A 24,451-nucleotide genomic window follows, 5' to 3' on the forward strand; every position below is an offset into this window, starting at 1 on the left:
ATTCATCACAATGCCCCATGTGGTATGTACCTCACATGACAACTACAGCAAGTGAAAAGGCCACAGACATACCTCACAAAGGGTAATACTGGCCTCAAACAGATGCCCTATGCAGACTGACTCACAAAACCACAGCTAGACTGTATTGCATACCGCCCACACAGAGGTGACCTCTGCCAGACATACAGAGGTATGTCAGACCCATAGCTGTGTGACAACCACCATGGAAACATATCACAATCCCTCCGGTTTACATGCTCTAGGGCCCTAAACCTCGTCAGCTCACTAAACAGCACATGCTGGAGGGATAGGTTCCTATCTCAGAGATATGCCATACTCTGGAATAGGCCACCTAGCAATAGCAAACTAGGCTCCTCATTAGCAGTTGTCATAAATACCCCTGATGATTGTTTGGGAGATTGGTAATACACCCCAGGAATCCCCTCTGTGGTTCTGGTTGACAGGGGCAAGTGAAATCAAAGTACTTGTGTGGCAAAGGCCAGGGTAGCATATGGCTAGGCTGCTGTAGGCCCTAGGGCCAATAGCATATCACCTACCTATGACACTATGCACTCACACATGTACTCAATGCAATACCTGCTATGTGAGGTTGAATAAGTGTAACACTGAATGTGTGCAAGGTCTGTAAAGGTGTGATAGTGTAGTGTGAAGTTGTATCTGACATGGTAGTGTCTATCCTAGCTGTGAGGCCAGCAAAAGATGTGTATGTTATTGTTAGGCAGACATAGTAGTATGGCATATGATGTGACATAGTCCCTTGTTGACGACTGTGGTGTCCCATTGTAGGCTAAAGCAATACATGTATGCTTAGTGAGTGGTACTGCTGGTGAATCCAACTCCCATATGAACTGTAGTACTACTTGAAGCTGTAGGCCTAATCAGCACAGTATGGTGTGTGTTCACATTGCTTGGAAACACTGTCTTGTGTGTTTCCTGTAGTCTGCACAGAGGACATAACTCAGGCATAAGGGTTTGTAAGTAGTGGCACACAGTACTGTATGGTACACAGGTAAAGCTCATCTGTGTTGGCATACAGTGGTGTGTTGCATGTTTGTCTGATGTGTGTGTAATTATGCCTGTACCATGGCCGCAATCATATGTGTGTTACAGGGTATACATGTGTATCTAGCAACATATATACTCTGTTACAGCAGTATGCCACCTATATTAACAACTGTGCAGATATGTTAGGCAGGGCTATGGCATCAACGACTAGGGTGGTTTATTGGTACTACTGTAACTGTACTTTACATTCATTGCAATGGATGACATCTTTGTTCGTGCATTAGCATGATATATACCCATGTGGCGAGGTTGTGCATTGTGTCACAAACAGTGTGCTGGGTACTGTTGTATAATGGTTTGATATATAGAGTGTGCCAGGCACTGTTAGTCATTGTGGCCTGAGAACCAATATGTGGTATTGAACGTGTGTATCCTCTGACAGACAAATGGATGGTATATATGGCAGTGAAGTGATATCTGTGGATAAGGGTGTAAAGTGTGCCACAGGACTCACTCACACATATTATTCATTTCTCTTTCAGCCTGATGGCCCACCAACGTAACCCTTCTTACACAGCAGAGGAGGAAGAGGTGATCCAGCAAAGCCTGGTGCAGCACTACACACTGTTGTTTTCCAGAAGCAGCCAGCACCAGCATGAGCGGACTGCACTGTGGCAAGATCTTGTTCATCGGGTAAATGACATAGGCATGCATAACCGGACATATGAGCAGGTATGCCATCACTGCAGTGATTTATTTAGACATGTCCGGCAGCGTGCGTCTGATATCCATAGACAACAGCTTGCCACAGGTGGTGGGGTGGCCATTCATCCCCCCCTCACCAGTGTGGAGGAGCTGCTCCTAAGAGTGGTGGCTCCTGGACAACAACAGCAACTCCCACAGACATGTGTAATCATGGAGGCCAGAGCCATCCAGCATGTTCACATGGAGCGTGCAGGTAACATGCCCTATCTGTAGACTACTGTTACCTATATTGTTAGATTATGTCTACGTGAGATGTGTACTGTGTGTTAAGCAGTTGTGCTGCCTAGTGTTGTGCAGTACTGATATTTGGAATATTATCTGTACACCTGTGACTGTCAACTGTTGTTCTACTGTAGTTTAGCAAACCCACAGTAGCAATGCCACAGTTGTGGCCACTGATGAACTCTCTGATATTCTCATAAGATCCTCTGGTGTGACAGCAGGGCAGACGATCCATGCTGGTGAGTGTGGTATAACTGCAATGTTGGTAATGAAATGTGCATGTCATAGGTGAGGTGTAGACCATGTACACATAGCACACCTATGCATAATGCATGCCGTGCATGTTTGCTGTAAGACGTTGCACAGCTCAGTAATGTCAGTAGCTGCCTCAATGACATGCAATACACAGAGCATCAGACACAGTTGTGGCAACACCGTACTGCACATTGGATAGGCATAGTTGCTACAGCTGTACACAACATAACATGTTTATCATACACTGTACACCTCAACATGCTACATATGGCATTACCACACACCTGCTGTAAGGTCAAACTTCAGTATCCTACATGTCATCCACACACACATGATAAACCTCAGGGGTAGAGGCCTATCATGGGGCTGTGCAACACTCTTCAACACATAACACAGTCATGTTAGGTAATGCTCCCTGCTGGGCACCCACACACCCATGTACAAAGTGGCTGTGTAGTTGTAAACATAGCCACGGCACTGCAGTTCAGGGCCAGCATGCTAGGCGGTGGTCTGTCACACATTACTAGCCATGAGTGACCACATGATGCATGATGATGATGGCTCATGGTACTACACCCCATCCAGTTACAGTGACCACAGTACTATACATAGCAGTCATTGCTTTGCAGCTCAATGTTGTGTGTGTGCAAACATATGCACCTATACACAATATCCATAGTATGTTGTGTGTGTGCTTAAATATGCCAGTATACACATTATGCATAGCAGTCACCATCTGTACAAAGTGACACACATATGTCCTGGAATGCTATTGGGTGTATAGGTCACATGACACACATTGGGTATGTGTGGTGTTTAATGCTGCAGTCATGTAGCATGCCACATCATGGCTGGCACCGACATATCTGCAATATGTCCCACACTCACCATACCCACTGTACAATGGCCATGTTGAGCATTTGGATTCCTTCACGTCTACATACACCAGTCATCCCATGTGTGTACATAGCATGCGTGTGCTACACCTGTGCCCAGTATTTTCTACTATGGACACAGACACTGTAATCAGACATGGAAATATATGTGTCACACATAAAACACATGCAGCCATGGTATGTATGCCTGTGAGTGATGGTGCACAGGACATTGCAGAGCTGATAATACTTGCACAGCAATGTTGTGTCCATGTACACATTGTGTTCCAGGGTATAGCCAATCACTGAACAACTACACACATGCATCAAAGCCATGTATACTGTCATTAAATAGGGCCATCTACACTCGCACTGTATGGTCTTGAGCAACACATATTCTGCATGATGACACATGTGGGGTCATTGTTTGCCTTGTGATACTGTCACCCACCTTCACCCACTATTGAGTATGTGTTGGATTGCTGGTGTGTGTGTGTATCTGCTGTAGTGAGGAGTGCATTTGTGTGCATGTGTTCATTTGTGCATGTATTCATATGTTCATGTGTGCATGTGTTCATGTGTGCATGTGTGCATGTGTGCATGTGTGCATGTGTTGTGTGCATGTGTGCATGTGTTCATGTGTGCATGTGTGCATGTGTTCATGTGTTCATGTGTGCATGTGTGCTACCATCATGTACAGATTGTAAAGTGTGTTTCCTGTCTTCCTCTCACAGGTGCTGAGTTTGGGGTGGCTGAATGCAGCAGGGAGCCTGAAGTCACTGCCACAAATAGTGGAGATGATGAGACATATATTGTGGCACAGGCAGGTTTGACAGGGTCTGTTGTTGGTCCACCAGTTGACAGTACACAGCGTTCAACCCCATCTATGCACACACTCATACTACCAATACATCCTTCAACACCAATGGCCTTAGCCAAGGGACAGCATACAGTTGGCATTGACCAGGATACTGTGGTACCCATGGCACTTGCATCCCCTCACAGCAGCCATACCCAGATTCCTGGAATGGTACCACATAGGTGGATGTCCAGGGGTTCTCGGGGGAGCACCACTGGTCGTATTGCCCCTGGCAGACGTGCCCTCACAGGTCTTACAACCTTGAGTATGTTCCAGGCTGTAATGCAGGCACAGGCACATATGGAACGGTACACCAGACAGGGACTAAGGGTGCAGAGGGCCCGTTACACCGCTATCAATGACAACATCCGTGACCTTGCCGGTGCCATCCGGAATTACACCGAGGTCATTGATAGACATTGGGGGGAGACATTAGATGCCCTCCACAATGTGTTTTCCATGAGCCAGGACCATGCGGGACGGGTGAGATGTCGACTCGGATGAATGCCAGCAACATCAACAGCTGGCAATCGTCGCAGACAGCCCACAGATCACAGCCGCTCCCGTAGTGGCAGTACCAGCCCCAGCAATGCTGGTGCTGGCCTGTCATTGACTGTCCTAGTAGACCATGTGCACATGGCTCTGGCCAGTCCCAGCAGGAACATGGGTCCACTCGACATACCTCTGCCTCTGATGATAGTACCTAGTCAGGGTTGGTACCCGATACTGTCCGTAACACCCCTGCCAGGCACAGGTACTGTGTCTGTGGCTGGAGACAGTGATCTGTACAGCCTGGCAGGTACAGTCTGTGGCTGTCCCACAACCCACCCTGTGCATATGATGACACCTGTGCCATCTCCTGTCATCTGTAACATTGATGCAGGAACAGGCTAACATAGTGCTGATGCACAGGGTGACATTATAGCAGTGTAGCAATATTAGCAAGTTGTCAACAGGAAAGTGTAATGATATCCTTGTAGGTATATCTGAGCAGGCATGATGCATCAAAGCTCTGATTGTCAATGTAGCATTGTTTACACCGGTGTTAGGTCTAAGTATGTATTGTCCAGCCATGTGCCACTTGGCTGAAGTGTATAGTGTTGCCAGCATGTTTTAGTGAGTGGACAGTACGTGTGTGAGGTGTGCAGTACAGATTAGCAGGTGTACATCTGTGAACATGGTGGGTGCACATTGTCTGCATGTACGTGCATAGTGGACACATGAGACATGTGACATACCCTGTTTTACACATTGTTAACATCTCATAGTATCTCTCGATGGCCAGTATGAATTCTACTACAGATATGTACTAACATGGGTACACATGTGTGTATGACATGGGTTGACACTATGCTGTGGGTGATACTGTTAATATCTGTCAATGTTTTGCATTCTGCTAGTATACACAATCTCAACAGCATGACTATAACCAGTCATTAGATGATGTCCTGACAACTGACACACAGTTATAGGGAACTCAGTAACAGTCGGATCCTTTTGGTACTATACTATAACAGTAACCAGTGGTATTGACCGCCACCCATTCCTGGGACCACACCTGTTTGGCATATAGGCCTCTTAGGTACATGCAAACACATTAGTGATATGTCCATCCTCATCTGGAAATTCATGCATTGGCCTACAATGCATTCTCTGGATGGGACACATATCCTACACAAGGGTATCATACAGACAGATACCTGTTGTCCGACACATGCTGTATTGCACTAAGCCGACTATGGCATAGTCATCCACATTTACTATACATACTATCCGGACAGTACCACATAGGTGGTAGCCCCCAACATATATGTTGGGTACCAATGTGTACCTACAGCCATGTGTTATGTCATCTGTCCCTTGGTATCCACATATCCAGAGGTATTGTGGAGTCCCTCTGTGTATCACAAAAGACATTAGGGGCCTGAATGCATATCCACAAGACTGTTGTACACCTATAATGACTGTTCATTATTGCCAGTCGTTGTTGTGTATGAACATGTCTGACATATACACCAGGCATGTACCCTCACTCACACTACTCTGTAGTAACTGTCATGGGTGTGTGTGGCACAGATGACCTTGGCCACAGATCACTACATTGGCCAGCCTTGTCACATACATACATATGTGACCTACGATCTGTGAAGCAGCAGCACAATCTGTCAAAGGAATCAAATGTATTCATGTAGTATGCAGGCTTCACACCTATGTACTAATTGAGGTCACATGCACATATATTTATTTGCCACACAGATACCTGATGTTTGCAATGCAAATACTGTCTTAATCCTTATATGTCATACCATAGTAAAAGCAAAACCCACACCGCATTGACCAACAGTGTCACACACACTCAGCAATTGCAGGTTTTATACCCCTACCTAACTATGTTATGATAACAGAAAAATACGCATTAACACGGCATGCTATATGCTTTACTCAGTGATTTGTTTTCTCCTGCTATATTTGTAGGATGCTGACATCATCAGACTTTCCAAAGAGGAATGTACCTCTTTTAATGTGTTTTCCCAGTCTCCAAAAAGGGAATGCCTCTCAAAGGAAAGCACGCACATACACACCCCCACACCCAAAGTCAGCATTTGCAGGATTCAAACTCCTACTTAACTATGTTATGATACTAGAGCGATAAACATGAACACAACACACTATATGCCTTACTGGGTGATTTGTTTTCCCCGACTATATTTGTAGGATGCTGACATCATCAGACTTTCCAAAGAGGAATGTACATCTTTTAATGTGTTTTCCCAGTCTCCAAAAAGAGCACTCCTCTCAATAGAAATCACACACATACAAACACCCCCTCACACACTGTCAGCGTTTGCAGAATTCAAACCCCTACCTAACTATGTTATGATACTAGAAAGAACAACATTAACACGATGTGCTATCTGCCTTACTGGATGCTTTGCTTTCTCCTGCTATATTTGTAGGATGCTGACATCATCAGACTTTCCAAAGAGGAATGTACCTCTTTTAATGTGTTTTTCCAGTCTCCAAAAAGGGCACTCCTCTCAAAGAAAATCACACAAATGCACACACCCTGTTAGCATTTGTAGGATTCAAACCCCTACTTAACTATATTATGATACTAAAGAGTTAAGCATTAACACGACACGCTATATGTCTTATTGGGTGTTTTGTTTTCTCCTACTATATTTGTAGGATGCTGACATAATCAGACTTCCAAAAAGAGGAATGTACCTCTTTTAATGTGTTTTCCCAGTCTCCAAAAAGGGCACTTCTCTCAAAGGAAATCACACACAATCAACAATTACAGGATTCAAACCCCTACCTAACTATGTTATGATACTAGAAAGATACGCATTAGCACGACACGCTATATGCCTTACTGGGTGCTTTTATTTCTCCTGCTATATTTGTAGGATGTTGACATCATCAGACTTTCCAAAGAGGAATGTATCTCTTTTAATGTGTTTTCCCAGTCTCCAAAAAGGGTACTCGTCCCAAAGGAAATCACACACATACAGTCATCAATTGCAGGATTCAAATCTCTACCTTACTAGAGAGATACACATTAACACGACACGCTATATGCCTTACTGGGTGTTTTTTTTCTCCTGCTATATTTGTAGGATGCTGACATCATCAGACTGGACATGGTAATGTGTGTACACTTTGTTTTCTGCAATCCCAGGAATGAGCCATTTGGGTCAGCAGGTGTCAACAGCTTGAACAGGACCACATAATTCTTAGCTTGTGTGATCTATCTGTGGACAAATTGACATTCCTTCATATGTCAACACATATTTATGCACAGATTGTTGGTTTTGTAGATACGACATGTATCTGGGATGTTGATACAGGGCTATTCAAAGTCTATGTGAGACATGTGTAGCTCTGTTCAGTGATGTATGTCCTGGGTGGCTGCCTTGCAAACAGTCTAGCATGTTTGGGAACCATAATCTGCACATGAACATACCACAGTTGGTAGGGTTGTGTGTTTGTCAGCTTCCAATAGCTCTGTTTATGACTTCAACAATGATGGACTTCATGGCCTTGCAGATCAGACTTCATAGGCTTACTGGACTATACTTCCCATGGTGTGTTGTGCATGATCTGCACACGAACATACCACAGTTGGTAGGGTTGTGTGTTTGTCAGCTTCCAATAGCTCTGTTTATGACTTCAACCATGATGGACTCCATGGTCTTGCAGATCAGACTTCATAGGCTTACTGGACTATACTTTCCATGGTGTGTTGTGCACCAACACTTCTCGGGAGTGCCATATGTTGCTGTAACACATTCAACGGTTCCATATCCTGTGGAGAGGGTGGGGCTCAACAGACTGTTCAGGTGCAGGGTCTGTTTGTTCTGTAGTTCATTCATGACACATATAGGGAAACAATGTAATACAATTGCTGCCATGCTTTCGGCTTTGGGGGGAGAAGTTCACCCATTCTACATGTGATATCTTCTGGTATGATGATAGGGACTTTCGTCAGTGGGAGGTGGGTATGTATATATGGGCCTGTCTGACAGGATGTCAGCATTGTCAGTCAGGTAGAGTTGGCCCTGACTCAGGACATATATGAGTGTACATTGCTATTTATGACATAGCTGAAGGAGGTGTCATGATTCCGTCTGGACTCCTTCGCAGCTACTCTTTACAAAACACTGACAAACCTGAGCACTAATCCCTGTTATACTCTTTTATACACTTAACACCCTACTGATCCTTTGTGATCAGTCTACAGAGTATATCATCATAATATCCTGGCATGTCCAGGGGTCAGTTTTGTGTGTACTCTCCAGTCCAGCTGGTGAATATTGTCTTTTGACACAATGTCACAACTGCCTCATGTACACAGACAACCCTCTCCTCCTCCCAAAAAACTCAGATTTATGTGAGAGATGCGACTATATAGACATACAGGAGGCTGAGCTCTCTCGACCCATGACTGGCACAGTATATCAGGTGGAGAAGGTAACCACACACACCACATATCAGTCTCACATAAACCTATAGCGACAGCAATCAAACCACATTATCACACATAAACATACTCGGAGGCTCTAAATAAACTCTGCCTAAGCAGCAGAGACCTCCAAAGCAGACAGACAAACAACTGCTACACCACTACAATACCCACATATCACATAGTTCACAATGCCAGTGTGCCACACAGTCACTGCCCTTTGGGTTAAACAACACACCTAATACACTTGTACTAGGTGACACTTATTGTCAGACACACTGACGTCGCACTCACCAGGCCGAACAAGAGGATGGTCACTTTGAGCTGTCTGTCAGGTGCCAGGATCCGCCACATAACACATGCACTCAGGTCACTCCAAAGCAAGTACAGAAATGGCTCCATCATTGTCCATGCTGGTGCGTAAAACCTCAGACGTTCCTCCCTGGACCACATGACATGATACATAGAGGAACTCTCTGATCACGTAGCCCAAGCCAGTATGACCCTGACCTTGTGTAGCATCTTACACTCACCAAGTATGATGTCACAGTATACAGACAAACTTATCACGTTTAACAGTTGGCTAACATATTGGTGTCATTCAAAGGGGATCTAGTGTCTGTCAGCCTGGGGTGACATGCTCGACATGCCACGTAGCTTCGCTATGGACAGCTTGCACCTGTCACCCTTGGACTTTTGAATACTGGCTAAGGCTCTTGCTACCACCATAGTGCCTTTTTTAAGCGGGGCTCAAAGTACAAACCCACCTCCATAGACATTACAGAGAAAATGAAACTAAGGGTAATGCTGCTCAACACCAGATGTGTTACCCTCAAATTGCGCCCACTCAGGACTCTCCTCAGTATGGAGAATAGCGATATCTGTGCACTAACAGACACCTGGTTCAGGCTCACAAATGCACACCAGCACTACCAGGTTATATTTCATACCATGCTTTCTAACCACAAGACTCTGAACTGCAAACGCAAATAGGGGGAGTATCCATATACATCACAGATACACACACTTCCAGGTTAGTAGCACTGCACAAAGCATCGCAGACCATACATATGCAACTAACATTGTGCAAAACTGCCTTTCAGTTTGTTGCCTGCTACAGATCACCCTCCCAAACTCAGGAACCACACTCGGCTTTCCTGGGAACATTGGGGAATATGAAGGTCTCCCCAAACACCATTATATTGGGTGACTTCAAATACCCAAACATTGACTGGGGATACTACTCAAGCCCCAACACCCTCGCCCAACAGTTGCTACTATTTGTAAACTCATATGCTATGGCACAACCGGTCACCACACCCACAAGAGGAAAAAACATATTGGACCTGATCATCACCAACATGGGGACTCTATGTTCCACACCAGCGATCTACCCCTCATTGGTAAGGTCAGAACATACATTTATCACACTGGACATCCATATCCCGTCCCCACACCCATCCTGGGTAATCTTGGTGAACTTCTCAAAAGCAAACGTCTCACTTCTCCAAACCAAGGTGGTATCCTTCAGAGACCCTGGGACAGTGGTAAATACGGGTCAGACTGCTGAATCCTTTACATACACATTCTATGGACACCTAGTGGACTGCATGGATCGTGCTATCCCAAATAACAACAAGAGTCACTCCTCCAATGGCAGGGGACCTGTCTGGTAGACCCTGGCTATTAATAAGCTATACAATGAAAGGAGGAAGCTACTACATGATAAAGCACAATCCCAGACAGGGAAGGCATCTGTGATCTGTACTAGCAGACAGCTATGATCACTCATGAATTTATCTAAGGCCCGCTTGTAACAGACAATTGCACCAGACACGTAGAACAATAACAAGGCCTTCTTCAGTTATGTCAGGAACCTGGGTGGACACTCACTGATATGCTGTGAGTTACTGCATACTGACTAAACATACCCTGAACCCACTGACATTGCCAACATCCTGGCAAACAGGTTCAGTGCAGATGTCTCCCCCTCATCCCCCCTATGGAGCAACTATCCATCCCAACAGAGTGTAACCACCCTGAAATCACAAATAAACAGGTGAGTGCTGCCCTCCCCAAAGCAGACAACACAGCTTCAATGGGACCAGACGGTGTCCCGGCCTGCGTCTCACACAAGCTTCATGACGGACGTAACCCTCACATTAAGTCACTGTTCAATATCAGAGTTACTACAGGATATGTACCCAAGGAATGGCATACAGCGACAGTGGTCCCGCTCCACAGAGTTGGTGCCAAAATGGACCACAGACAATATCGCCCTATAAGCCTAACTAGTCTGTTCTGCAAAGCTATGGAGTGTATTGTCATGGGACTCATACACATAGACATCGGGAACCTACAGACACTGTGTCCTACACATTTTGGCATTGTTGTGGGCAGATCTTGCCTCTTGAACCTGTTCGTATTCTTTAAACAGTTACCAGGTCCATCAACGTAGGGACGGTTGACCACACAGCCTACCTGGACCTTGCAAAACCCTTCAACACAATACCCCACTCGGCCATTATGCATAGGCTCAGCAGCGTTGATATCAACACATATCTCACATGATGGATTGCTACCTGCATCAGGGATAGCACCCACATGGTCAGTATTGCAGGTGCCATGTCTGACTATACACAAGTTACACGTCGCATCCCACAAGGCTCAGTCCTGGGACTGCTCTTGTTCAGTATATATTTGTCTGACGTACAGGCTAACACAGGAGGAATATGGCTGACCATGTTCGCAGATCACTGCAAACTGGGTGCCATAATCAACTCTCCAGCTGGCACATGCATACTCAAACAGGGTCTCACAGAGATGGATGACTGGTGCCTGAGCCATGGCCTACAGCTAAATGCCATTAGATGCATAGTCATCCCCTTTGGGAATAACAACATGTCCACACATTACCACATAGGTAGTAACCCATTACATATGGTAGGAGTTGTTAGGGGTTTGGGGACATGACTTGTTCGTACTCTTACCTTTGACAATCATGTTGCCAAAGTAGTTAGACAGACCTTCTATATAGCCCACCTTATCCCATATGGTTTCACATCTAGATCAAGTGAGGTCATTGTGCCCCTATACTCATCATGACCATGCTTGGTTACAATGCCACATTTGGGATGTACCTTACCCGACACCTGTAGCAACTGTAATGGCCACAAATGTTCCTCAACAAGCAGATCTAGGGACTCACATGGATGCCCTGCACAGTTCGGATACAGTAACTCCAGCTCTACTCAGTTGCTTACCACCTACTCGGATGTGATGTGTGCCTGTTATTTACGGAAATATCCAACCCAGAATTAATGGACATGCTCCACCTCAGGATATCTCACTCCCTTGAAGCTACACACTCCAGGGACATATACCTCAGCACAGATGTTAATAGGACATGCTGGAGGGACAGATTCTTATCCCAGAGGCTCCACTCACTCCAGATTGTAATCCCAGTTTCGCATAGGCAGAGCCACCCACTGACCACCTACAGGAGACATCTTGACAAGTGGATGGATGATCGTATGTTTAACCCTGGGATATCTTCTGGGTCCCTGCTAGACAGAGGCACAACAGACTAAACGTAAATGGGCTATCTTGTGTGACCTACTATTCACATGCACAGTATAGTAATCTGACAGGGTTGTGAAAGCCAAACACACTCTGGCTAGGCTTGTACATGCCCTAGAGTAGATAGCCTAGTATCGACCTCTGAACCTATTTTAATGTTTGGGATGCACACTGTTTATTGATGATACTGTTTGCAGGTTTTTATCATCTTTGCTTTCCCACTTTCTATGAACAATTTCGGTATCTGCAAACATATTTGATTATGACAGGGTTCCACTATATTATATATGTGTCTGTTGTCATATAACTGTGTGCACAGGGTGGATTGCTGGATAATGAGAGGTTCCTGGGTTAACACATGCAACTGCCAGATATGTGTGGCCCACTACTGTACTCAGACATGGTCTAAGTGTGTGAGCATGCCCAGTTCAGGCTTTCCGTGTTTTGTTGCCTGATATTTGTCTCATTTATTCAAGTGTGTGAGCATGCCCAGTGTGATCTTTCAGTATGTTGCTGTCTGAGGTCCACTACATTTGTTGATGTGTGTAAACATGACCAATATTAACATTTATACTGTGTGTGTTAAAAGTCAGGTTCTATTCTTACTGCAGGACCCACCTTTGTGTCATAACTTGACAGGGATTATGCTGTGCCTGCAGGGTTTCCATGAGATACTTTGCATAGACTTATCAACATTTCTTCATACAGGCTGACCACTGCAATACTGTCATCATTTAGTGGTTCAGTACTATGACTATAGTGCACAGTATCCTGGGTTCCAGGCCCACCACTGCTTTATATTTTCATACTGAGCAGACCAGACTGCTTAAGGGCCAGTAGAGCAAATATAACCATGTTTGCTTTTGTTCAGCTATGCCCTACTTAGACCAAGTATTAACCAACATTGCTAGACGTTGCCCAATATTACTCAACATTGACCACAGTTGTGCTAGTTGGTGTGGGCGATTTTGTTTACATATACTACATGGTAGTAAATGCTGTTTAGCACTGCTTTATATTGCTTAACACATGACAATCATGCCTCAGGTGGTGCTGCAGGGCTGCCTATGTTGGATGCACATACTACACTACCTATACATGTTTGAAAGCAAGTAGTGTCAACTTAGGCATCCCTTTTACTATATGTGTGAGTCAGAGAGAGGTATCATTTCCAGAGTTCCTACTGAGCCAGTGTATGTGCTATGCATTGCCTCTTTGCCAAGGCCAAATCATACTGGGCACGCCTCCTTCTGCCTACTGGGGCAGGCTCAGGTTCTTCCTCCTCCGCGTCACGCTCTGCCTGTGATGGCCTTGGCAATGGTGGGAAGCTGTTTGGCCCAGTCCCATGCTGGTCCTGCTGCAGCTGTTTTCGCAGGATCATATTATGTAGCATAACACATACCATGACAATTTGGGTACATGTAGTTTGTGATTACTGCAAGGCTCCACCGGATGTGTCCAGGCACCGGAACCGTGACTTAAGCAGCCCAAACACACACTCGATTACATTTCGTGTTTATGCATGTGCCTCATTATGGCATTCCTGTTCAGGTGTGTGTGCATTTCTGATGGGTGTCATCAGCCACGGCTCCAGTGCATAGCCAGCATCCCCCACTAGGTGACCATGTGGGATGTCCCCATTGACAAATGTCTGGTACAGCTGCATCAGATGCCAGATATGGGAATCATGGTAGCTTCCAGGGCAGCCAGCACACACATTCAGTATTATGCCCTGGGCATCACACATGACCTGGCAGTTGATGGAGGGAAAGCCCTAGCGTTTGAAGTAGACCCTACACCGCTCACCAGCTGGTGCTTTGATGTGTATGTGTGTGCAGTCTATTGCTCCCACTATCTCAGGGTATTCTGCTATTTGCTGGAAGAGACGCATATTGCTGGGCAATACCTCACAGGAATTGGGGAAATATACATGATCACCGACAGGTGCTGACATGGCATCCAGGAACTGGTGCAGTACCCTGAATGCTGATGCCTGTGATATCCCCATCATATCACTAGTTGGTCTCTGGAAGATACCTGTTGCTAATATTCTTAGGCCGACACATACCTTGGTTTCCACTGGGATGGGTTCCCCTCTGTTGGTTCTGTGTGTGAGCCATGGCCTACACAGCTCAACAATTTGCTGCAAGAGGTCTCTGTCCACTCTATAGCGCTCCACTATCTCCAGCTCATGTAGCCCCTGGTAGGTTACCCTGGGCCTGTACACTCTTCTCCGTCTCCTCACTGTGGGTTGTCCAGCAGCATTCGCATTGTCACCACCCTCAGCATGTTGCATATGTTGCCCTATAACAGCAATGGCAGCCCCTAACATTTCTTTGTCTCAGTAAAGCTTTTTCAGTTTTCACTTTTATTAGCTTACTGCAGTGTTGTAGTGTCTCTTGAGAGAAACATAATGGACAGTTGTTTGCAGAGTTTTAAGTGCTGGGCTGGGCTGGGCTAGTGTACTGCCTGTGTAATTGCCTGATTCTGATTATTTTCACCTGTTAGCTCTGCTAGTACTCCCTGGTAGGTTCCTACTATTTGTTGTGCTTCCTTTTTCCTTTCTGTTTCCTTGGGGGGGGGTGACAGCACTGCGCAATCAAGCACAAATACGCACACACTAGCTCACACACACGCACACGTGCTTACATGGACTAAAACCTGCTTATTCTTGTTAAAGCGCACTCACATCAGTGCAAATGCGCTTACAACTCTTTAAACAGCCTTATACATGCTTACTCCAGCTTACACGCACACACTCATGCTTACACGTGCACACTGTCTTACTCGGGTTTACAGGCACGCACACGCACGCATACCCACTCAGCAAGAAACTTTAGTGTTATCCACGGTATACACCTTCAATTTCTTGCCTTTACCTAGCCTACCTGTTGACACACCTCTTTCAATGATGTGTAAATGACAGCTGACACATGCCACTCTGCTCCAATGAGCTTCACTTCTTTCATATATACCCCCCTCGTGATGTCACCTATCTTCTACTCTGTTACTCCCCTTATCCTACTCCTACACTCCACTGACTGTGCTCATTTGCTATGTAAACTTGTGATTCACTATCATAGCCCTCATTTACATAGGATTGCCTACTAATGCTTGTTTACATCTCTTAGACTGAGCTTCCCCCTTTTTCAACCTCTACTCGGTGGCCATGTTGTCTTCAGCCTGCCATTCACTTAGATTCATAGATTCATAGATTAGTACTAGGCTAACTGCCCCTGTGGGCCATTTTTAAGCCTAGCCAATTACCCCATGTGAGACTTGAACCCTGCACCTTGTGTCTATAAGGTGAACATCTTAACCATTATGCCAACCCCCTTCCCCTTGCATTGTAAATTCATATTAGCATTAAAATCCACATTTGTGGATCTTCATTATTGATTTTCTGTTTTTTAGAGTGCAGCACGTTTGCGCGGCACTGCGCTACGCTTAAACCCCGGAGATCGGGATGAAAAAAAAAGTTATTTTTTTATTTTGCATCACTTAACATTGCCAGTGGCCATATTTTTGGCCATTGGCATGCTTCCTCATGCAAATGCATCCTTTTTTTGGAGCTGTCACGGCTCAGTTTTGCTACTTGCAGAACCGTACTCAGTTGTCAACTGAGTACATTTCTGCAAATAACACTACTCCTACTCGGACAGGTTCGGGTTTCCTGGATCGCATAATTTACCTTGTTTGCATAGCTTTCGCCTGCAATTGAGGTAATTTGCATATCCAAGCCCTGTCTGTGTATGACTTGTTTTAGGAGCTCTATTGCATGCCCCTACCGGCTGTTCCTGGATCACTCGGCAGACATGTTGGCTGCATGGAGTCTTACTCTACTCTTAGACTCCATAAAAGCCTTCATGAATCCGGCCCTATATCTGTTGGGAGAGGAGTGCCCCTTATAGCATATGAGGTAGAAACAACTTCTTGCCAAATACAAAAGGTACGTAATTATAATATTACAATGTTTTGTCTTTACATTCTTCTAATGTCCTAAAACATTTAGATTAATATAATTTTCACACAAAAAGTTATGTCATTCTCCCTCTGTTCAGTAAACTAGTCATATTAAATGGATCTTTTACACTGCAGTGGAATAATGGCTCTCCAAGAATACCCTAGAATCTAACAACTTCTCCTATCTATTAGGATGTATATTTTAAGTCTAGTGCAGTCCTGTTACATACTCAGTATACAATTGATGTTTCTACCATGTTTTATATTTAACTTGAGAAAACATTTAGAATTGTCTACATAGGAGATATTACAAGATTTTAGGTATATAATTTCTTTCTTTATTACTTTGAAGATATCAAATGGTTTTATAGGGAATTCATTAAACCTTGGACATCTAATTTAATAAATTGTTGTTTCCCTGTTATACAGCATATGGATTCATGGCTAAGTAATACACTCTCTCCGAAGATGATTAAGTAACTAGTTTATAGAATTGTTCTCTCTGTGATTAGCAAAATATATCCTAAGTTTCATTACATAACAGTACAGCTCATCTGTTAGACTTTTTTTTTAATAAAATCAGAAATTCTATCTAAAGTATTCAAAAATAATTTAGTTGTCATCATGATTTATTTATAATTTTGGAAAATGAAATGGGAATTTGCATTAAAATGGAATTTTTGATAATAATCTTTGCTTTCAGCTTTTTAAGATGCTTGCCTATGTTCACAGTGTATCTGCTTAGATCAAAATTATTTATGCTTTTTATTATCCACTTAAGAATCTACTGGATAGGTTATTCTGCAAAATGTCAGCATTGCCCATGCATGTGACCAGATTGTTAATTTTATTGATGAGGATGTACTCAAGCCCTGTCATGGTGGCTTACAACAGTTAATCTAATCAGACTTGTGCTGTCATAGTCCTGTGCAATCCCAAATGTTTGCATTTGGATTTACTAAATGAATATTATCCTGAAGAGTCTTAGACATGATTGTGACAGAACTCCTTATTTTAACATCATGGAAAGACATATCCCCTACTCAGTTTCCCTTAGGATAAATGGCGGAATTATGACTTTATTTAACTAATCATTGGAACCCAGACTATGAGACTAGTGACAGATATTGTATATTTATTTTATTGTTCTTGTTTCTTTAGCATCTGTTGAACAGAGGGCAACATTTTTGATTTTCTGTATGTTTCAGCAAAATGTTTGTTTTTACAAACCTAACCACCTGCTACTGTAGACAATGTTTTGATTATCAAACCACCTGCTACTTTATACAATCACCTTCAAAGCCACAGTTACCTAAAAGAGTGACATACTTGTTCATTATGCAGATATTTGCCATTCCTTCTTTGGTAAATTTAGTGAAAACACCACATTTGAAAAATTAATGTTGTTTAAGCACTTGTGTTTCAGCAGAGGAAATAACATGCAGGCTTCAACTCTTAAATCTCAGTGTGGCCTGTATCCCTCATACTAAAAGTCTATCCACAAGAATGCATGCTAATGAGAGGCAGCAGTAAAGTCAAAAGCAGCAAACTCTGCACATCTGTTAAATTCAGCAACACATGCTACCAGCATACAGCAACTGATTTGGGTTTTATTTATGGCTTCGATTTAAACCACATATTTTCCATTACAAAACATATTGTTATTGAATTTCACAACTTTACAACAATAAATGCAAAATATTTACCCTTTCTTTATTCTGCATTTTTTATAGTAGGATGCCTTAGAACCACATACACTTTGTTTGATTACTCAGATTGTGATGTCTTATTATTTGTTAAACATGCCTTTAAAGCAATATTTACATACCAACTAATACTTATTGCATTTCTAAAATGCATTCTTTAAGCTCAGTTCTAGGTATAGTTAAATATGACAAAAAAAACAGGAAACTAAACATATTTAAGAAATCTTTTTGCACAAACTTTTGCTGTTCACCATACAGTGCTACAAATAAATAAGTGTAACTATGCTATTCACCAAGCAATGCTTCAAAATAGATAAGTACATTTGTAAATGTGTAGTCAGAACACTGGAATAGTATCCTACAGTGAAATTAAAATGAAGGCACAGTAACTTCTCTTTCAGCATTTCTACTTGTTACATACATCTTTTATTAAAGTCACTTTACACTAGTTGCTCAATCAGTTCTGTCTGTTAAAGCCGCATTAAGAATATTGCCTTCAGCAGGTATCATACATTTAATTTTTTTGGTTCCCTTATCCCAGTGCCCCATGTCCATGTTGGGTCTACCACTTAATCTCCAACCTGATGGACTTACTCTGGTATTGCTGGTGCCAGTTATGGATCCCAAGGGAGTCCTTGGGGCTCAGCTATCTTTGCATCAGTCTGGGAGTTTTTTTCTTTGTATATCTAACCCACTTCCCCTCAATTGTGGTGATGTACTTACATCTATTTGGCAGGTATGCGATGGGGGCATTGCAATGTATCGCCCTGCCTCTATGGCAGCTAAGCCAGGACCATCCCCACCTCTTCTGGACCATGTCTCCTCCCAATAACATCTCCAGTCTCCATCAGTGATTGTCACACAAAGAGATACACATGTCACTACCCTCCTGAAGATAGCATTTCCCATCCCTCCCTGCTGCTCTATTAGTCTCCAGAGCTGCTAATTGAATCCTAGTCATCTGGGTCATAGTCAGGGCTTTATCCCTGTACACCACTGGAGCAGCTAGGTATCATTCAATTTTAAATCTAGTAATATTTATATGATAAAATGTAGAAATAAAAGAGGCTTATGCAGCTTACCCTTTCAGTTATGAGTATGTGACCTGCAATTTTAGAGTTCTTGGGCTAGAGAAAACAATATTCATGGTAAACATTCTGACTTTGTTGACCATTTATATTCATTGGTTCATAGGTGTGTATTAGGCTAATGGCCTTGGAGCCTTTACAAGCCTAGCCCATAGGATTACCCTGGCATTGTGCCACCCGACCTTAGTTCCTAGTGCCTCTGTCAAGTAGGGCCAGTGGAGTGATCCCTGGGTGAATTTTCTATTTCCCATCCACTCATCAAGATTTCTCTTGAAGAGGGCCAGTGAGGTGCTCTGTTTGACATGTATGGGAAGTCTATTCCATAGCATGGGCAGTCTCTGGCTTATGAACCTGTCCCTCCAGCACATTCTGTTGATTTTGGTAATGAGGTTGAGGTCTCTGGAGCGTGTGGTGTGGAGGGATTGGGATTTCTTTATATGTAGCATTGCTAACAGAGCTGGGTCAGACATGGCTTTGTAAGTCAAGCAGAAATCACCTCTAAGTAGGCAATATGAGACAGAAAATAGTTGGAGTCTTTTGAGTCTGTCCATACAGCACAAGTGCTTAAGGCCTAGGATCCTCTTTGTGAGGTACTTTTGCGGCCTCTCCAGTTGATGCAGGTGTCTAATGAGGTATATGCCAAATAGGGCATTGTACTCAATGATTGGCCTAATCAGGGAAGAGTAGAGGGAGACAATGAACTCTTTCTTCCTGGATGCAAAACCCTTAGTAATGAGATGTGCCACATAGAAGGACTTTGTGACCACAGTGGCAATGTGGTGGTCAAAAGAGAGGTTGCTGTCAACCTGTGTTCCCAGATCTCTTATAACACCTTCTGTGTTCAGTGGACTACCATCAATGTGGTAATTCATGGGAACTGGGTTTTCCCAAAGGAGATGACGACATTTTTGGCATTGAGCTTAAGGCCATGGCTCTGACACCAGTCACTGGTCTCAGTGAGGCCTTTCTGTAGAATATCAACATCACTTGGGGAGTTAACAATGTCTTCCAACTTGGTCCCTTCGTGTTGGCCCGGACTTCTGAGAAGTAGATATCAAACAGGAGAGGACCCAGGACTGATCCCTGTGGGACTCCACTCATGACTGATCAGCAGTCTGACTTAGAGTCACACTGTGGGTTCTATCTGTGAGCCAGTTTGCAACCCACATAATGATATAGGGGTTGATGCCTAGCTTAGTGAGTTTTTCTATGATTCCTGAGTGGGGAATGGTATCAAAGGCCTTGGCCAGATCAAGGTAGGCTGTATGAACCACCTTGCCTTCATCCACAGCTCTGATGACTGACTCAAAGAAGTCGACCAAGTTAAGCAGGCATGATCTACCCTTCACAAAACCAAACTGTGTGGGATCCAGAGTTTGGAGATTCCTTATATCCTTGTTTATTAGGTCCATAATGATGCGTTCCATAGCTTTGCATATCAGACTTGTCAGGCTAATGGGGTGATAGTTACCAGGGTCTCTAGTCACTCCTCCTTTGTGGAGAGGGATGACTATAGCAGTGCACCATTTGGTAGGGACAAAGCCTGAGGTGAGGCTGTGATTGAACAGGGCAAACAGGTGAGATGCTGGTTAACTCTGTAATTCATGTAGAATACAGCCAGGGGTATTGTCAGGTCCCATAGAAGCTGTATTCTTGGCCTTGGATAGTGCTGTTTTAACCTGTGCAGCAGTAATATTGGCTGCGTGGCAATCTACTGGTATTGTGATTGGTCCTGGGGGGGGGGGGGTTGGCACTGAATCTGTCGGCCAGTATATTGGCAATATCTGTTGGCTCAGTATAGGAGGTACCATTGTGCAGTAGCTCAGAGCAATTCTGGGTATTGCCTTGGAGATTTAATAAAATTCCTAATTGGCAATTACCTTGAATTCCATCTATATCTCTGAAAAAGACAGTGGCATCACCAAAGGCCAAATGAAACTTGGAGCCATAATTTTCTCATCTTTTTTGCACATTCTGCTGCCTCTAACATGGTGAATGCATCTGTTCCTCCGCCTCATCCAGTTGGTTCATCTGGAGTGGACTTAGGTGATAACCTCTGGACATCTCTCCCTCTGAGATTTCCTTACCGACATCATCCATTAACCAGCTTAAGCTCTCAGCTGATAGTTTACAATCCATGCTCCAGCAACTAGTTCAGGAAGTAAAAGTGACGGTTATGGTAGTTACAGCATGGCAAAAGGCAAAGTGAACCCACTTGGTACAAATTTTTACAATACAAGATAAGGAGATGGAACATTTGATTCAATTTCTGTTTGATTTCATCCAAACTCGACATTATAAGTTGGGAGACTTGGAAATTAGAAACTGACAAAACAATCTTTAAAACTTTAATTAGATGAGGCAGACTGATCTTGATCTTACTCTATCAAATGATTGAGGAGGAGTATATTATGCTTCTCGTCAAGATGGGGAGGGGGATATGGCTACCCAGCTGTTACCTCCCATCAAGCAATCCTTCTCAGACTTTCAGGAGATTTTTATTCTTGGTCAGCCATGATGTTGGCTGCCATGTATCCTCATCTGTATTCCTCATTTGGATTCCATTGGAAGAACAGTTGACACACAAATAACTTATTGTTGATGACCTTTAGAGTGATGTGTGCACCCAACTTAAATCTAGCCAGACAATGGTTTCTGTGGGCAATTTGGTGGGAAAGAAGATTGTTTTTTTTACATTTGAACTGCTGATAAATACTGACATCAAACCTTTTATAGAGCATCAAATGGTGTATGACTTATTTCCAAACCACAATATGTATTATTTCCAACTTTCTTCCATGCTAAAATCAGTTTTGGGTTCCAGAATACATGATTTAATCCCTACTGTTACTTCATTCAGATACTTGAGTTTGCCTTCAAGCACATTAATACTGTAAGGATGAACATTTCTCTTTTTCTCTTTTGTTAAACTCCCTTTAACATCACATACACATGCACCTCCATAGCCTATATGAAACAATAACAGGCAGGAACATCCCAGATTCATGCCTTGTGCAACTCACGAGAACATTGCAAGGTTGACCTCCTCCCTGGAGTGATAAAGTGATAAATATACACTTGGAAATGTATACATACCCCCGGATTTACGAAGCCCTTTATAGCTGCAGGATAAGTTAAAGAGCAATTTTCGGCAATATGGCCGAAGTGCGATCCAGGAACGAGCTCCCGGGACATGCACGTGAGATCTTAGGCTAATCCTGCATGGACCAAGCTCCTGTATGCAAATTACCCTCATTTGCAGGTGAAAACCATGCAAATGAGGGTAATATGCGATCCAGGAAGCTGGCAGCTGTCCGTGCAGGACGAGTGCAGTGCGCAGAAATGTACTCGGTTAGTAACCAAGTACATTTCTGCAATCTACAAAATGGAGCTATGACAGCTCCATAAAAGGCTTAATATCATTGAGGAAGCATGCCAATGTCCAAGTAGAAGGCCATTGGCATTGCAAACTGTTAAAAAGAAAAAGAACTTTTAATTTTCTTTTCGCCAGTCTTACCTAGTTATGCATAGGGCAGTGACACACAGACAGGATCAGGGGGAAAATAATAAAATAAACCTAAAATAAGCATGCTAACTAAAATAAGTATTCTGCCATGCAAGTCAATGGCAGGCAGAAGACAAGCTGGCCAGTGAGTAATGGTTGCTAAGGGGGGAGGCTCAGTGTGGGACATGTAACTATGCATTAGCAGGCAATACTATGCAAATGAGGGAAAAGTTAGTGAATCCCAGATTTTCCCAGGGTGTGAGGCAGATCCCGAGAGTGTAAGAGTACAAATAGCTGGGTGCAAGACTAGGATATAGGTGACATCATGGGGGTGTGTGTCAGGCATACTGTAAGTGTATTGGAGACTTGTGGCTCAGGATTGCTCCTAGTTCAGCACAGCTAAGCTAGGGGTGTGTCTAAACCTAGTAGGGGATATCCACATTGGCAAATCTGTGGTACAGCTGCATCATTTGCCATATGTGTGAATCGTCATAGCTTCCAGGGAAGCCAGCACACACATTCAGTATAATGCCCTGGGCATCACATACGACCTGGCAGTTGATGGAGGGGATGCCCCTGTGGTTGATGTAGGCCCTACCCTGCTCACCGGGTGGTGGTTTGATGCGTAAGTACATGCTGTCTATAGCACCCACTACCCCAGGGTAGTTAGCTATTTGGTGGAAGAGATGCATATTGTGGGTCAACACCTCACACGTGTTGAGGAAATATACATGCTAACTGGCATGTGCTGACATGGCATCCAGGAACTGGTGGAATAGTCTCGATGCTGATGCCTGTGAGATGTCCATGTTATCCCCAGTTGTGGTTTGGGAGGTACATGTGGGTAGTATACCTAGGCCTACACATACATTGGTATGTTGCAGTTCTCAGTGCGGACACATCAGTATGCACCACTCCTGCCTTGCACACACAGGTTCATAGGTTCATAGGTAGGTACTAGGCTATTGGCCCTAGGGCCTATACAAGCCTAGCCAAAAAGGTATCCTGGCTTTCACCACCCAAGAAAATTATTTTCCTGTGCCTCTGTCAAGCAGAACCACAGAAGTGATCCCCGGGGTGAATTTCTTATTACCCATCCAATCATCAAGATTTTTCTTGAAGAGTGCTAATGAGGAGCTCTGTTTGACATAGATAGGTAGTCTGTTCCAGAGTATGGGAAGTCTCTGGGACAGGAATGTATCCCTCCAGCATGTTCTGTTTATTGTGGTGACAAGATTTAGGTTCCTAGAGCATGTAGCTCAGAGGAATTGGGATTTCTTTAAGTGGAGCATGTCCAACAGCTCTGGGTTTGACATAGCTTTGTATGTTAGGCAGAGATCACCTCTGAGTAGGTGATATGCGACGGAGTAAAGCTGGAGTTTTTTGAGATAGTCTGTGTAGGGCATTTGTTTGAGGCCAGTAATCCTCTTTGTGAGGTATTTCTGTGGCCTTTCCAGTTGTTGTAGATGTCTTGTGAGGTACATACCAAAAGGGACATTGTACTCTATAATGGTACTAATGAATGATGAGTAGTGGGGAACAATGACCTCTTTTCCTGGATGAGAAACCTTTTGTGATGAGGTGTGCCATGTAGAAGGATTTCCTGACCACTATTGCAATGTGATTATTAAAGGAGAGACTA

The sequence above is a fragment of the Protopterus annectens genome, chromosome 3.part0 (assembly GCF_019279795.1).
Source record: "Protopterus annectens isolate FY-2018-M chromosome 3.part0, PAN1.0, whole genome shotgun sequence".
Lineage (NCBI taxonomy): Eukaryota > Metazoa > Chordata > Ceratodontiformes > Protopteridae > Protopterus > Protopterus annectens.